Below are 16,741 nucleotides of genomic sequence, written 5' to 3' on the forward strand. Positions count from 1 at the left end.
CTAACGTTGCATTTTTATTGGCCGCGAAATCACGAGGTAGGATCCAGTTTTCCCTCATTCATTTCAATATTGCTTTGGTTCTCACTAGCATAGAAATAATAAAAGTCATAAGAGTATTGTTTTTCTATAAATATATTTTTAGTTTGTTTTGATACACATATAATTTAATAGGGAGCAGGAAAAAGAGTCGTTAAATAGAACTAGTGACCTTCTACAACTGCTGATTCTTCTACAATTAACGTCGCAGGTTACGAAGTTAAACTTCTTCCGTGCGGAGGGACTCCACGCACTTTTTTATTACAAAAACTAGAAATATCGATAATTGCATTGTTATAAATAGAAAAATGGATAAAAATTGTATAAAAAAAAAATTAAAAAAAATTGAGAACAGGCAATCAGTGTTTTTTTAGTTGCATATTTTTTTAAAAAATAAACATTATATTTACGTTTGTAATAGATTGCAATTGTTTTTAATAGCTTGATATATATATATATATATATATATATATATATATATGTGGGGGGGGGGTGCGTGCGTGCGTGCGTGCGTGGGTGGGTGTGTGAAAACAATCATATTAACAACTATTTATAAAACACTTATTTGTTATAAAATTGTTATTTTTTAAAATTAATGGGATTCAGCCAGATCGCACTTTTCGGTTTATAAATTGGAAAATATATTTAAAAATATATCATTTTGGAAATTAGAACTTTCAAAATATTTAATACTTAGATGTATTTATTTTCTAGAATTATTAAAAACTCATGATAGGAAAGGTATTTATTTTTTATTTGAAAAAAAAATAATTTTTTTAAAAATATGACAGTTTAAATTATAGAAAACTTCTGAAAATTATAATTGTTTTATTTCCTATTTTTTACACTCTTCGCTTATAGGAAAAACTTTTCTCTTATAAACTCATAAGTAGAAAGGTTCTTATACTCTTCACCGTAGTGCTGCTATCTGGTGTTAAGATGGAGAAGTAAAACCTTACCGCCAGAGCCGTTTTTGAGGATGGGCCCAGTGGGCCCTGGCCCAGGGCGCCGAGTTCTCAAGGGGCCCCGAAAAATTTAAAATCTCATTGTATTAATTGTTTTCTTTTTTTTTAATTCTAACTCATTTATTATTTATAACTCAAGAGGGCCCCCAGATCCCACTTTTTTCATCTTTTTTTAAAGTTTTATTCAGACATTTATTCAGATTATTTTTTCTTTTTTACATAGTCGGATGCTTTTCAAAATCTAATCGAAGTGTTTAAAGATAAAATAATTGTTATTCTTTATAAATATATGTTATTGAGGATTTAACTAAAAGAGCAATAAAACGCTTTTTCCACTGATGAAAATATCCCCACTTTCGTAGCTACCACCCACAGAGTTGTCAAATAGCCTCCTCACTTTGCACCGTGAGAAAATGTTTTTAGCTTCTTGATATTGCCTAGGGCAGGGGTGGCGAACCAATGGCACGCGTGCCATTTATGGCACGTGACACAATATTTTGGGCACGCAACCGATCGCAATTGTTATTGAACTATGAATTGTTATTACACAAATGAAATGAAGCATGTAACATTTAAATTAAAATTAACAAAAACAAACAAAATAATAAATAATTATTAATAAAGAAATTAACAATTAATGCTAAAAAGCAATTAATAACCATAAAAAACAAGTTAACAATAAGTAACTAGCAAAAAAAAATTAGCAGTCTTGCTAAAACTAACATCTTACAACCTAATATAAGTTATTTGTCGTCTAATCTGCAGCAACAGAAGTCACACTGATGTTACTTTAAGTTGAATTATACCTGAGACATTGCAAAATGTAAATGTATTTATAACTGAAACATTGCAATATGTATTTTTCTTCCAATGTAAATAAAGAGTTTTAAGTTGATAGCATTTAGTATTATTATTTTACCAATAATCACGAGCTTAAAACTATTTGACGTCTACGATATCATTAAGCAATATTTTAGTAAAAATGGCACGTTGGTGTATAAAGGTTCGCCACCCCTGGCCTAGGGGCTCTTTTTTCCAGCTTCGGAAATATCAGATATCCACAGAAACACCCTTTTGTTTGATTTCTGGTCATACATTTCTAAGAAAACATTTCTAGGGCTGTAAATAGGGGGAGGGTCTTGTTAGAATCTGTCTTGAGAGTTCCACAGTGTCTTTAAATTGGGACTCGTTCAATTCGAATTTTTCTCTCTTACAAAATTAAATATTTTTTCTAATTTATTATAAGAGCTTTTTTTTTCCCTTTAATCATCCTAAATGTTTCAACTGGCCTGATTGTTTAATTCATTTAATTATTGTAGTTGATTTAATTTTGTTATTTTTCAAATCAATCGTAAGAGAATGAAATAGGAATTTCTATATCAAATTTTCGTAGGATATTAAGAAGACATAAATCTTTCACGTTGGAGGTAAGCAAATGTTTCGATTAAATAAATTTTGGTAAATCAATTTGATTTTAGGGAAAACGTGAAAGGTTTGCGCAGTTTTTTATATATAGATTGAGATTTTTTTGTTTATTTATTTAAATGGCGGGCCACTATTCAATTCCCTCTTTGACTGGCCTGTTTGCCAAAACTCTTAATTTGGTATGTTCTGGATAAAATTGATAAAACAAATGTAATTCTATTTTAATTTTACTTACTGCTAATAGACAGAAACAACATAAGATTTTGTGTAATAGCACATTGAAATCAAATGATCATCAGCTAAAAAAATGCTTAAACATGAGAAAAAAATTGCTTAAAGCTCCTGTATAACCAAATTTTCCATGTTTCCCCTAAATATGAAATATGCTTAATTTGTAATATTATATTTCTTACACGAAATTAATTTATTTAGTTAGCTTATGATTTTATTGTTTATTGATCATATTTGTTTCCATTTTTAACTCTTTTTTGTTGTTATTATGTGTTTAAAGTTAATAAGGCTTCTCAATTTTTTCATTAATAAGGCTTTTAAATGTCCTAAGCAAAGTCGAAACAATTTCTTGAAATTATAAATCGAATATAGATGAAATTTTGACAGCTTTGTTTTTATGTTGAACGTGTGCATTTAATTTAATGAAATAAAAATAAATAAAAAAAGGGAAAAAATGTAAATAAATGACTGAATAAAATAAAAAAGTTCGTTGTCATATCATCTTTAAAATAATTTGAGTATTAATAAATTATTTAAAAATAAGCAAATTCTCAGTTTAAAAGGTAAATTTTTTTTTATTTGTTTAAAAGGTAATTATGCTCCATCATTCGATCTTGAGACTATTTAGTATCTGTTCCTAAGGGTCAGAATCCTTTTTTATTTTACTTTATATAGTAAAAATGATATATACTTAATGCTCTCATGTGATATGCTGCAGTTTTAAATACCTAAAAGATGATTGAAATTGTCAATTCAAAAAACAATTAATACTTTAACAATTATTACTCAAAAAAGTAGTAAAAAAATAACTGTCGCAAACAAATTAATATTGAGTAAGAACGAAACAAAAATGATATCAAAATATGCTCAATCACTAGTGAGACATGTTGGATGAAAAACATCGAAACCAATTTGATTGAATACGAGGGTTGCTATTTATATTTCTGGCCTAATAATGAAAAAACAAATATGTAGGATCAAAATTGGTTTTTTTGTTTTTCAAAATATTCTCCATGATGATCAATACACTTTTGCATGCGTTTGAACCAATTTTCAAAGCACTTTTTCCAGTCCGATTGATGTAACTCCAAAACATGCGTTTTGAATTTATCAACCGCTTCTTCGGGGGTCGAAAATCGTTGTCCACGTAATTTATTTTTGATGTGTGGGAATAAGATGAAGTCATTGGATGCCAAATCAGGGCTGTACAGCGGATGACCCATCAGTTCGATCTTTCACTCCGTCAGAAATGCCTTTGTTTGAGTCGATGTGTGAGAGCTCGCATTGCATGATGAAGAATGATTCGCCTGTTCTTCTGCTTTTTTCGAATTTCTCCGATGACTTCTGGCAAACAAATGGTCGTGTACCATTCAGAATTGACCGTCCTGCGTTGCTCTAACGCCACTGTTGCCACATGACCGTTAATGCCGAAGAAACAGGCAATCATTTGTTTCGATGTGCTTCTTCCTCGAACAACTTTTGTTGGTTTTGCCTCGTCTTGGAAGACCCATACAGTTGATTGCTGTTTTGTTTCCGGCTCATATGCATAGATCCATGATTCATCACCTGTGTAGATGTTATACACAGCCTTTGATGTACCTTGAACGTATTTTTCCAACATTTCCTTGCACCAATCGACACGAGCCTTTTTTTGAGCGTTTGTCAGATTATGCGGAATCCAACGCGAACAAATTTTTTTTACGCTCAAATGTTCATGCAATATTTTATTGATACTAATGTTCAAAGACGCCTCTATCTCACGGTATGTCACATGACGATCTTGCTTTATCAGTTCACGCACAGCCTCCATCTTTTCTGGCACAACAACGGATTTTGGACAACCTGCACGGGATTCATCCTGGATCGAACATCGACCACGATTAAATTCGTTATACCAATTTTTTACAGTGCTGTAGGATGGCGCTTTATCGCTGAATAAAGAATTAAGTTCATCGAAGCACTCTTGTCTTGACAATCCACGTCGAAAGTTATGAAAAATAATGGCACGAAAATGTTCACGATTCAATTCCATTTTTTGAAAGAGAAGAACTTTTCAATTTACTGTCAACAACACAAATGAAGCTATAATGGTAAATCGTCTGCTGAATTTATGTTTAAAAATATCAAACTTTCGATTAAAATCTTCTGCTGTTGACTAGCAACACTTACTGTTGCCAAGGCTAGAAATATAAATAGCAACCCTCGTAGTAAAAGTGGATGGTATTTCTAAAATCCGGAAATCATTTAGGCTTCAATTTTATTTATTTATTTTTTTTTTTGTCACGAAATCTATCAGGGGCTATTCGTTAGATTTCAATATGGGTTATAATGTTTTTTATTAGATTAAATATTAACAAATATTTGTCTTTTAAAACCTTTCACTCTATAATAATTATTAATTCTATATTCATTCTATAATAATCTTATAACAATTATCCTATAATTGTAATTATGAAACTAATTGCTAATTGATATAAAGCTTTAGTGTGTTCCATTGATATATTAAATATCTTCCATCCGCGGAACCCCGACATTACGATTAAAGTTTATTAAGGTAATTACGAACATTATAACCTAAAAACAGACTATTTTTAAAATATTTAATTCGAGGAATGTAGATTTTTCATCGTTTTATCACTTTCAATCTTAAATAAGGTTTTATATCCGACAGTTAAATTTACAGTCCTTGTGTTATATTATCCAGGTTATATCTAGTCTAGTTTTGAATTTATTTTTGGTGCATATACATAAGCTGAAAATGAATAAGATAAGTCGAGTTACGGTTTACTTCTAAATGAGCTGAAGATACTTGTTATAAACATTAAAAATGGTAATTTGGAAAGCATTTTTCAAGAATGTCAAATATCCAAATGACTTAATTTATTAAATTTTAGAAAAAAAATTTTAAAAATATCCTCAAGGCAGGTGAGTATATTTGGGGCTGATGATTATGAAATCTAACACAAAACTGTGAGATCGTGGGTTCTATTCCAGCTGATGACACTTTTTCATTATTATTTCTTAATACTGAAAAATGTTTTTCTTATTTTTTTAAGTACGCATGTTAATAACTAATAATTTATCAATTATTTAAAAAACTGTAAGGCTCCGCTACCTGTTTATTTTGCTCACTAACCCTCGTGGTTGCTTCTGCTTTCATTGCAGGTTAAGAGGAAAAACGGTTTATTTCCCTTTTTTTTCTACAAAAATTACGATTGAATTACCATTTACATTTTGAAGATGGTTAAATTTAAGAAAATCAATAAAATTGGTAGCAATCAATAAAATTGGAAAATTGGTACCTGCCGCAGAGTTATTACTCAATAAAGTTGGACTCAAGGGATAGAGCATTCTCCTCCGAATGAGGTGCACCGAGTTCGAATCCCAGTGATGGCTGATCGGTATGAATTCCACACTCGGCTTTTACCGACCACAGTGCTGACGTGAAATATCCTGAGTGGTAGGCAGATCACGGATTAGAGTTCCCTTGATATCAGACTAACCGTGGGAGGATTACGTGGTTTTCCTCTCCATGTAACTCAAATGCGGGCTAGTTCCATCAAAACGCCCTCCACGAAGGCAAAAATTTCTTCCACTACTTGATCCTGGAGTTCTCTTGTCTGCTGGATTGGGTTCAAAATTACAAGGCTACGGAGTTAAACATTAGTAGTAGTAAACTCGAAATCGGGTGGGCTGCTCAATGACTGTTATAAAATAAACTAATAATTTGGCCACGATAGCTTGGTTGATGGTAGGGCTATGGACTCGTGTTCGTGAGAATGGGAGTTTGAATTGAGCCGGCCGAAAATACCCAAGTATGATAAAATACCAAGTACACAAGTGACTGGTGCATGTTAAATCTGTCGGGGTCATAAACTCCTCCAAGTTCTCTTAACAATTCAATACCTCTGGGTACTGATCCAGGAGTTTCCTTGTCTTCTGGATTGGATTTAAAATTTTAAGGCTACGTAGTTAAACATTGACTCAAAATTGAGTCAGTCTTTCAATGGCGATTATTAAAAAAAACTAATAATCAAACTGTATTTTCTAGTATTTTTTCTAACTCCTTGCATATTTTCTACACACCTTCATAATTTGATGTTTCCAAGTCTAACACATTTTGATCTGAAAAGCCAAATGTATGTCTTACAGGAAATTGTAACCTCTCAAAAAGCGCGAAAAGTATTGTTACCTTAAATTTTCGATAAAAATAATGTATATAAGCTTTTATAATTAATTTATATGTTTTTTACTCTTAAAATAAAATAATTTTTTAAAACTATTCAAAAATATTTTTTTGTTCTCTAAATTTACTCTTAAAGGGCCCCCAGATAATGACAGGCCCAGGGCCCCTATAAACATAAAAACGGCTCTGCTTACCGCTAATGGTCAATGCATTTGATATTTGTGCAATGTGCGAGAGGTGGAGTTAAGAAAAAAAATTTTTTCTTCCTTCATTAAAAAAAACTTGTTTCCCCACAGGTAGTTTAGTGTAAAAAAATTTTTATGTTTTATTATTTAAAACAGTAGATGGAAACAGTTTTAAAAGCTGTGAGGTTACTTAATGTTAAATGATAAACTTTAAAATTTGAGCCTATTTGTTTGAATGAATTTTTTAAACTTTCAAAGGCTCACCCAATTTAAAATGGAAATACTATCTAAAAAATATATATAAATATTTTTCGAGCTTTTAAAATTTTACAGTGGAACGTTTTTTATTACTACGGTAACGTTTAGAACACGTTACCGTAGTTAGAACATAATGTACGTAGTTAGAACGTTAAAAACACGTTTAGAAATCTGGCATAAACTGGGTGAAAATTGTTTAAATTTAAGTGATCGCTAAATCAAGAAAATTTTCATTTGCTTTGTTGATTAGTTTATTACCTCTCGAAAATTTTTGGAGGAACACTTTTAGAACTGAGTTTTTAGAACATAAAATTTAAGAAAGTTTCAGTTTTAAATTTTCAAATTTTAGAATTTGTCGTTTAAAATTACACAGTTTAAAGTGATCAGAAAATTTGTAAATCTTATAATTAATTAAAAACAAAAATTATTCCATTATAAAAATAGAGAAGAATAACAATAAAATAAGCACAAAAATAATTTTGAATGATCCAATCTGTCCTGCTGCCTTAATATTCTTAAATAAATTTGATCATGCAAGATATTTGATTTATTATTATTTGAGATATTATTTGATATATAGATTTGATTATTTGATTATGATTCGTTTTACGAGGGCAAATCTCAAATAAAAGAATTGTTGCAAAAAAAGTTAGGGTTTTAAAAAATTTTGATAGATTATAGTATTCACCATTTTAATTTCAAAATATCTTTTATACTCGTATGCTACTCAAAAATGAACGGACGCCCAAAAAAAACTTTTGATCTGATGAATGGATCTTCATGTTCTAGGACTTTTCCTTAATGTTTCGAAGAGGTTTCTTCAAATATATTCAAATTAATTAGTGCAGATGATATTTCAAGCTACGAAACAAAAACTTAATTAATCAGAATAAATATATCGTTTTTTCAAAGGAGTTTCGACCACTAAAATAGTCGCAAATTAGGGTCCCCATTTTAAGTTCGATTTCTCAGGAACTAATTTCACACAAATTTTGCCATGTAAAATTACATTTTCTAAAATGATGTACAAAATTGTATACCTTACAATTGAAATATTTTTCTACAATTATTAAATAAACATTAAAAAGTAATAAATAATTACTACAAGTTATTTTTATCATTGGGTAATGTTTCATTTTGCTTAAAAAGTTCTTGGTAACTCTTCTAAAAGTAGGCGCAAAGTTTCATTATTCCACAAGTTTTGCAATTTATTCCGATAAAATTTCATTAAAACTTTTTCAGAAAGCGGAGCAGTTAGTATCCCTAATAAATAAAGCTGATAATTACACATGAAATAAGCAAAAATATTATATATTTGTCAGAGTCTTCGCCGCACTATTTTTCAAGTCTCTCTCGTATATTTGTTTAAATTTATTTATTAGTCATGGTGTCAAAATCATTGTACATAAATTTTATTTAAATTAAAAATCCAATGATAAAGATTAACATTTGCCACCACTTTATGTATATGCTCAAAGAAAAAAAATCACTAAACCGAGTGCAGTTGGTAGCTTGTGTAAATTTGAGCTTTATTGTTATTTAAAATAAATCTTGTTAATAAAGTATGTATTTGTAATTCCGGAAAATCAGTGACTAAAGCTCAGAAGGTTAAATTTATCTTTAACGGACCACTGGGAAAGCTTCAAATAGAAAATTTTACTTTTACTGAATTTTTGAACTTCAAAACTTAAATTAGGACTATATCACATTACTTAAATTTTTGATCTTGAGCATTTTTCATAAACGGCGTTGAAAAGCCAATATCAGTTGGATTAATGACTGTTTATGTTCAGCCTAGATGAAGATTTTTGATGGAACTAACCAGGGGCTGGTATTCTGAGCTCGAAGTCGACAGTCGATTTGAGCTTTTGGAAGCCTCACCAGGGGGCGCTTTACCTGATATTCTACTTTTCCCGCCCATTGCTCGATTTTTGGTATTCCAAGCAAGTTTTATTGGATCTTGAGCGCTCTTTTCGGTCGACGCAAAAACCACTGGTATTTTCAGTAGAGCATGGATCAATGCAGTAGTGTAATGGCGAGCACATGAAATGCATTGATTAGTAATTATTTTACACGGCTAAGTCCTCGGAGGTGACCGATATATAGAAACAGAAGAGATGCTTTTAGTCTTCATGATGATGTATTTTTTGATTTTTTTCGATTAACGAAAAATCTTGTACAGTATTTATACGTGGAACTAAGAGAAAGCAGCAAAGCGAGGAAACGTGATTTCAGTAGTAATGTAATTATGTTTTATGTTATGCATATTATTCGAATTTCACGTTTTCATACCTGTATATTATATTCATTATAATTCAGGCACTTTTTTTGTATAGATAATTCATTTTATTGCATACCTATACTTCTCGATACCATACCTCCGTTGCCTATTGGCAAATATTTTTGCTGAAGAGGCAAGTGCCGCAAGGCAGGTACCTCGCAGAATACATTCACATTAAAGTATTAAGAAGTGGATATTGCTGAATAAATTTAAAAAGAGAATAGATTTACTCCGCCAGAAAACTAGTTAAAACTGAAATGGTTTTACTTTTCCTGTTTTCCGTTTCGCTTTCACTCAAGTCTAGCACTAGTATTATTATTTATACTTCAGCTTTGAATTAAAATAACATTAACTACCATTAAATTTTTCAAATTAAATTAGAATATAATTTTGTCTTGTCTTGTCTTGTTGGTTGGCCGGGGTGCCTGAGGCCGGAACGGCCCTTTACCCCTTCATCGTGAGATGAGATCTTGGAGGTGTTTCCTTCTGGTGCTGTAAATATAAAATTGAAAGTAGAAAAATTAGTAATGAGCAAATTGCTCATGTGATATCACATAAAGTGATGCCTTTTGTAATTACATACATAAAAATACAGTAAAATACTAGTTCATAAAATACAGTTAAAATTTACATAATAATACAGATAATCAAAATAAATAGTAAAAATTAAACTTCTAATGTGAAGTTTGTCCAGTAATGTACGCCCCTAGTACAATTTTTCTCTGTCATTTCATTCATAATTCTCTATCATCTCTTTCCTACCATTCTCACTAACCATACAGGTTCTCGTTCTCTATCTCTTATTGCTAATCATAGTGATTTTGTCAACGCTTTTCAATCTTTTCCTAATTTAGGATTGTCCAGTGTATTATAATGTCATTATACAATGTATAGGTTCATTGAAATTTAAGCCATTCTATAAATTTTTACTTCTAGAAAGAAGTTTGTCCTAGATTTATCTCTATATCACATCAAACATTCCATTCTTTCATTATGTACAATGTTCATTCATTCTAGAATTTTTGCCCCATTACAAAGCATTGTCAGTATTATAACAAATCTATACGATTTCGTCTGCATATCTATATATATATTTCTCTTACACGGCACCAAAAAAAAAAGCCTCATTACAACTCCCCGAATGGCAACGTTAGAAAATCGACCAATGATTGCTGCTAAAAATGTCACATGGCAAATGTCACATAAGGTGGCTCAACATGTAGCGCTTTTAAAAACGGAAACAATAACCAGAGTGAGCATTATCAGGTTGTTCAATTCAGATTCATGCCCTAAAAACACGATAACATTTAATTTAAACTCAATTAGTAAGGGGCCTCCCTGGCCGAGCGGTATCGCAGGTCCAAACGCTCTGTTAAGCGTGGAGGTAGCGGGTTCGATTCCCGCCGTAACCATGGATGTATTCTTTGTGATGTCTTTCTCTGACTTGTTCTATCTGTATTTTCTACTTGACAATGACTTATAAGCCTATATTGAGCACACAAGTCAGAAAATGTATGTAACTTCAATAAAATAAATATTCAATAAAATCAATTAGGAATTAATTAGGCTGGCCTTCTCCATGACTATAAATAAGCCACAAGGTCAGACTTTTGAGAAAATTAGTTTAGTATTGACTAAACAAGTTTTTAGTCATGGACAACTTTATGTTAGCCTGTCAGGAATTAAGTCATTTGACAGCTTTTCAGTAATTGCTCCAAGATGCCAAATCTATAATTGTGTTTTCAAAGAAATTCTAAATACTTAGTGTTAATTTCTTAGAGCTTTGCAGAAAAAAATGTTTTTTGGAAAAAATTTAATTGAAACTTCTATTGGCAGTAGGCAAGGGGAACTGCCAAAATCAAAACTCCCCGATTAGAAATGCAGCATGGCGACCTCCACGTGGTATTTCTCGGGTAATGCTAACAGCCATGCATTTTAATTTATTGTATGTAAAACATCCTTATTTTGTTCTAAAATGATATGTACTTTATCACAAATGTTAATTAATATAGAAATTGATTTCAATAATGCTGATCACCAAAAAATATTTCATTTGGCGATAAAACAAATTTTTCTGTTCTTGAAAATGAAAGACTTTTTGAGGGTTATTATCTCACAAGGAACTGCAGTTCACCGTGTACAATCTAAATAGCTAATATACTTTTTAAAAGCCAATAAGAACATTGATAGAATTCTTCTACATAAGTACAATACTATGTCTTTGATGATAAAATACTATGTCTTTCATGATAAAATACTATGTCTTTGATGATAAAATACTATGTCTTTGATGATAAAATACTATGTCTTTGATGATAATATACTATGTCTTTGTGATAGAACATTGTATTCATTGGCGAGCGAGCGCAGCTAGCCATGGTTCACGGCGTGAACCACATGGGATTGCGTAGCAATTCTCGGGGGTTGGCGAGCGTGAGCGAGCAGGTGGCGGAGCCTCCTAGTATATAATATTTACATGTCATGTCCGAGTTAGGTTTCCACATTTAGTGTTTTGATATTGCCATAAATATTACCATTGAGTTTATCTCACATGGTCAGAATTACATCACTTGCGAAAAAGTGTGCAATTGGCCTCAGGGAGGATTCTTCTGCTAAATTTTCGTACTCAAAAATTGAGTCGAAATTTGCTGCATTGCAGTCTAGTGCCTTTTTAAAAAAGTTTCGATTTAGTTTGTTAAAGTGATGTTCGAAACTGTCCAATTCTAAGTCCGTGTGTATGTCAACGTTTCTTTGATACCACTCTGCGCCAGTTAGTTTTCTTAAGATCTTGTTCTGCGTTACTGTGAGTTTCCCAAGCTCACGTTCTAATACATTGCACCAAGCTGGCGAGGCATAGGTCATGATTGGCCTTATCATGGAGATGTACAGTAGCCTTTTCAATTTCAAGCTCAATTTTTCGCTGTACATTATAGATTGCAGTTTTAGAGTTGCAGCATTGGCTTTATTCTTCACATTTTTCACATGATCCGACCAAGTCAGTCTGTTGTTAATGACTAGACCTAAATAGATAGCTTTGTTTACCCTTGGTATCACTTGATTAAATAGTACCAGTTCATTATGCTCTCTAATTGATTTCCTGTTCTTCTGGATAATCAATAGTTGGGACTTTTGAGCATCGATCTCGAATTTCCAATCTAAACACCATTCTTCGTAATCGTAATCTTTTCTTGCAGTTTCTCAATCGCCATGTTCGGATTGCTAGATCTCACTATGACACCTGTGTCATCAGCATAGAATGCAGTTAGACTGTTCCAATCGCTCCTATCGATTGGAAAATCGTGTGTAAAAAGGATATACAAAATTGGTCCGAGTATGCTATTTTGCGGTACGCCTGCTCTAATACTCCTCACCGTGGAGCATACGTTTTTCATTTTCATTTGAAAATTTCTCTCTGCCAAATAACTGTTAATAAATTTTATTAATCCTTTCGGGAATTCTAGTTCAATCAGTTTGTAAATAATGCCTTTGTGCCAAACTCTATCAAACGCTTTACTAATATCAAGCATCAACAAAGCCGAAGTCTGTTTTAGATGTAATCCTCTGCCAACATAATCAACTATGCGTAACAACTGTTTAGTAGCATCGAGTTTCGCCCAGATAAAAAACCGGAATTGGCAAAATCAGAGTTGTAATAGTCACACTTTGGGGGCGTCGCTTTGAGGGAGGAGTGAATTGGTACAATGACAGTGATATATGTTCGAAAAGTGAGTCTGGGTGAGTAGGGATCTCACACTCTCAGAAAAACCTCTGACGTCACAGTTCGTTGAGTTGTATTGCTCCTGCTGCGGCAGTAGCCGAATCTGAAATGTTGAGTTGTACCCCTCCTGCTGCGGCTGAACCCCCTTTTTTCCCCTACTTATATATATATATATATATATATATATATATATATATATATATATATTTGGTGGCATTATTAATTATAAATTTAAAATTACGAAAATTATACTGCGATTTTTGAATTTTTTCGATTCTCTCTTGTTTCTTGTTATGCTTTCTTCATGCACATTAATGGATTTTTTTTTGTGTGTGTGCCCTTGCCATACTAGATATTTTCCGATGAGGTTCATTAAATAAACGTATTAATGATGACAGATAATTATAGTATAAATATCTAACGTAACCCACACGTATTATTCATTTCAACGAAATAACTAATTTTCAACACGCCTTTAAATGTGTATTACTCCATTTGTAAAAAAAAGAGTATATTCATGAAAATTGAAGATAATTAAATCATCAATAAGTCTAAAAACAAATTTAATATTAAGAGTACAATTTCTTTTTTTTTCAGTGCAAAAAAAAATTAGCTAAGAGAGATGAAACATTAGATCCTTCCGGTATTCCATCAATTAGGAAAAAAAATATATTTTCCATTTTAAAGATAATTATTGAAAAGACAAAAATTAATTGGAATTTCCCAATAATCAAAATCGCAATTAAAGATTTTTTCAAAACATAGTAATAATTCAAAAGTTCATCTTTTAGTTTAGAAAGGGGAATGCCATTGAAAAGATCTTGGAAATCATAAGTGGCAATAGAATTAATTTTATTATGTTTAATAAATTCTAAAATCGGTGGATTATTAGTGATAATCCAAGAAAAATCCTCTTTAATAATATTGTTGATAATTTTATTTAAGTAGTTAAAGAAAAAGGTGCCAAGTTTAATTAGGAAAGTATTAGACCCACATGTGACTGTTCTGAAATTTATAGTAATTTTATGAAATTTAGGACTGATATTTAAGTAAAGAAATTTCATATTGCTAGTTTCAATTTTTAACCTCTTATATAAAGCTAAAAAAAATTTAATGACAATATTATTATTTAAATTACGAAGTTTAAAATTTTTACTATTTCTAACTCCGTATTTAAAAGTGCTACATAAAATTTTTTACAGAAGATTGTATAATTATTGTTAGCTTAATTGATATATAATTAACTAATTAAATATATTTATCCTACAATGTTTTGATAAGTTGTTATTGCCAAAATTAAGAAGAAAAAAAAATAATAAGAAACATAAGAAAATTCGAAAGAAAGTCTTCCATCCTAACTCATTTTAAAGAAAGAGAATGAAATAAAAACTATTTTCAACCACAACAGAAGACCCCAAGGCTATTTAACCCCTCAACTATTCAAAGAAAGTAAAGAGGCTTTTCTCCTAACCCCCCAAAAGATCCCCCCTGCTAGAACTTTTACTCGTATTGGTAAATGAAGGGAGGACAGATGGGAGGCGTGGTTTAGGCTCTTTTCCCAATTTTTGTAAGAATTTTTTCATCTTTCTTTCCTAATAACACATTTCATAATTGAAGAAAATAATTACTAGTTATTTCTTTTGGTAGCTTGAAATGTATAGTTCGAACTCAAAAATAAGGATTTACTGAATGAATTTTGATAAAAAACGGATTTCTAGAAGATATCTCTATTACCGATATTTAAACTCCATTAATAATTTAAAATTTACGGTAAAGCAAAAAGTAATTTCATAAAACCTTAGAGTAAACTATGAAGTTTCAAATGCTGAAAGAATTTTTCCAAAATATTAAAATGCAAAAAAGTTATTAGCAAATGAAGCTCCCATAGAAAAAGCATTAGCAGCTGGCATTGAGAGGGTAGATATTGCGTCCTCTTAAGTACGGTTTGAGCCTAGTATATACTATTCTTTCTAGTATCTTCCCAAGAGTGCATAGCAAACTTATAGGTCGATAGCTAGTCGGAGATAGAAAATCTTTGTTTGGTTTAGGAAATAGAATAATATTTGCAGTCTTCCAAATTGCCGGAAAGTAGTTTAACAATAAACATGCATTAAATATCTTAGTTAGATATTCTATATAATGATCTGGTAGGGCTTTGATCATTTTGTTTTTTATATTATCTAAGCCAGGGGCTTTTCTATTATGCAGTTTTACTATTATTGCTTTTACTTCTTGAAAATCGGTATTATCTATCAGCTGTGGATCTCTATTTTCATTCAAAAAGTCATCAACGTTTTCGTTTACTATCCTATCGTTATGAGGATTAAAATTTTGATTTAATGAGAACTGTTCTTCCATACAATCCGCAAATACCTCAGCTTTCTCTCTTTCTGTGCATACAAAGCCGTTGTCAGTTCTCAGCGGCTTATTTTTCTGAGGGTCCGTGCGCAGTGCTTTCGCTAATTGACATATGCTGTTGTCTTTCACACATAGACTTTCTACTTTTTCGTTCCACTGCCTCGTTTTGAAGTTTTTGCACATTTTCTTTATCTCTTTGTTAAGGTCCATATATTCCTCCTTAAATTGAGGATCAGATGAATATAATTTGAAATGCTTAAAATACAATTAATAATTTTGAATTATCTAATATGCTGGTAAAATAATTTTTTCATTACAAATAAATTTCTATTTTTTTGATATCTTATAAGGCAAAATATGAAAGTAATAACTTATCATTAATGAGAAGAATGAAACATGGTTGAAACCAAACTTATTACAACGCATTTCATAGGTGGCTCAGGCAGGGTATAGAGCCCTCGCTTTCAAATGAGGTGACCCAGGTTCGAATCCCAGGGATGACTGGTCGATATGAATTTTGCACATGATCGGATTGATCACAGTGCTGACATGAAATATACCCTATGGTAGACGGATCATGGGTTAGAGTTCCCCTTCTGGCGGGCAAACCGTGAGAGGTTTTCGAGATTTTCTACTACATATAACATAAATGTGGGTTAGTTCTATAAAAAAAGTCCTCCACGCTTGATCCGAGAGCTCCCTTGTTTTCCGAATTGGGTTCAAAATTACACAGCTGCGGAGTTAAACATTCGCTAGGATGCCAATTTGTTCCGCTTTGTCAAAAAATATTTTCTTGTAGTAAAGAAATTTAAGTTATTTTAGATTAGTATTTTTCATGTTAAGTAACTTTTCCACCGCGACATATCAAAAATTTAAAGTAATATATGAATTGTAATTTCATCTCGTGGTGACATTCTTAAAGAGTACCGTATATTCCGGCGTATAACGCTCACTTTTAATGCAAAAAATAACATTGGAATTTACGGGGGCGCGGTATTCGCCGAATATAAAAAATTATAGATTAAAAAAATTTAAATATAGAAAAATATTTTTATTTTAAAGAAATAACATACCTACATACTTTATTGATTTTCGTTA

The sequence above is a fragment of the Parasteatoda tepidariorum genome, chromosome 7 (assembly GCF_982258835.1).
Source record: "Parasteatoda tepidariorum strain Cologne lab strain chromosome 7, Ptep-v5.0, whole genome shotgun sequence".
NCBI lineage: Eukaryota > Metazoa > Arthropoda > Arachnida > Araneae > Theridiidae > Parasteatoda > Parasteatoda tepidariorum.